At 36.7% G+C, this 1793-nt stretch overlaps 2 protein-coding genes across 4 annotated transcripts in view; one reads left to right on the plus strand and one right to left on the minus strand.

Moving 5' to 3' along the window:
• LOC118739100 (protein naked cuticle-like) overlaps positions 1-1793 on the plus strand; it is a 287508-nt gene that overhangs the window by 267871 nt on the left and 17844 nt on the right. The window lies entirely within an intron of this gene.
• Positions 1-1793, minus strand: part of LOC118739103 — an 8831-nt gene that overhangs the window by 1807 nt on the left and 5231 nt on the right. The gene's annotated exons all lie outside the window — the stretch shown is intronic.

Here is a 1793-nt window from a genome sequence, read left to right on the forward strand (position 1 = left end):
GCGGGAATGGAGGGTAAAAACCGTTGGGATATTATTATTATTAAAAACCTCGAATTGGATAAGTCTTCTTCCAGCCTGTACATTCATCGGCAACAAAATGCAGAAAACGGCGCAAAATGCAGTTTGGGACAAGTTGAAGTGTGGGAGAAAAGCATTGCGGTATTGCCATGTTTTCCGTAGTTTGGTATTGTAGTATTGGTATGATCAACGTCAATTATGGATATGAAATGTACTTTATTTTATAGACCCCACTTTTACTTAAAACTTTTCGTTTAATCTTTTAAGATTATTGCAATTGAATCTTTAAAAATATTTAGAAATAAATTTGTCGTAAACCTTTCCCATTTGGTACCCATACTAAAATATGTGGTTTAAATGGTTTAAAGTTTATGAAAATGTGGAAACTCAATTCAAAAATATTTTTGAAAGAAATCGTTTTTAAACTGCTTTTGTTTTGACACCCACACTATTATAACATTTTATCTAACTTTGATAAATAGTTGGTTTTAACTTTTTAAAAAATGGCAACCCCCTTCAAAAAATATCCTATAAGTTAATCAAGGTCATAGCATATGAGTGCGCCAAATTTCATTAAAATCCCTCCAGCGATTTTAGCGTGAAAGAGCTACAAACAAAACCACTCACTCACAAACTTCACATTTATAATATCAGTAGGATTTACTTTTTTAACCTTTTATATGCATCCTTTATGTGTAACACTTGGGTTTCTTGTTTGACGGGAACGATCCAGCGGCACTTTATATTTTTTTGCACCCAGCTGTATGTACTAATGGCTTGGGCGACATCTGCTGTCCAATATTACCAATTAACCGCCCGGATAGGTTTGGGACTTTTCTCTTCCAAAAATGCAACCTCGGAACACGGAATTTCAAAAAAAAAGGGAAATAACTTAGCAACGATTGCTTTATTTGTCGTTTCCGTTTTCTGTGATGTCAAAAATTCCGCGCGTTTAAAATGAAATAGCAGTCTTCAGTCATTTGCAAAATTCCACAACTTAATAAAATTACTAAAAATGGATCCATTGGACGTAGAAATGTATGATATTCACGGCAGTCAGTCGCCAGTAACAGATGTAAATGCATCAATCGACATTAGTGAAAACACAGCGGAGCTAGACCAGGCTTTAATCCAGTATGTAACAACCTCCAGTCGGTTACTTTTTGCCGAACGTGAAGAAACTTGGAATGATTTCCACACAGCGAGTTGGAATAATACTGAAAAGTTCACTGACTATTCAACTGAGCAGCTACGTGAGCATTTTCTGCAAAAAGTGCTGCCGAAAATACAGCTGCGGCAAATGGTGAGTGTATGCGAAATGTTAGTTAACACAATTGTACATTTTGGGTAAAAACTTACAATTTATTTCAACAATTGAATGAATGCTCACTAACTGAAGGCGAGTTGGATGCAAACCAAGAATTTGATTTGAATAAGCCTGAACATTCACCGACTCACACGCTATTGCTGCGTGCTCCTTATGAGCGGCAGGGTACTGGCTATAATTACCAGTTCTCCAAAGAAAATGCTGCGTTATTGTCTGCAGCGCTCTCAAACGACTTTGAATTGTTCGGCCGTGTTTTAATCGAGCCAAAGGAAATTCATAAGCGCTTACGCGATGCAAAACGCGATTTTGAGCAAACTGCACGTATGCCGGAAAATTGTTTGGATGGCGAAAAATTAGTTGCCAAAATCAAGAAGTTGAAAACGTTGCGTGAGGCGATAGTGGATGTAGTGACTAGTCGCTTTTAATATTCAATGCATTAATTTTATAC

Source organism: Rhagoletis pomonella, unplaced genomic scaffold (genome assembly GCF_013731165.1).
Source record: "Rhagoletis pomonella isolate Grant_MI unplaced genomic scaffold, Rhpom_1.0 Rhpom_scaffold_00005, whole genome shotgun sequence".
Lineage (NCBI taxonomy): Eukaryota > Metazoa > Arthropoda > Insecta > Diptera > Tephritidae > Rhagoletis > Rhagoletis pomonella.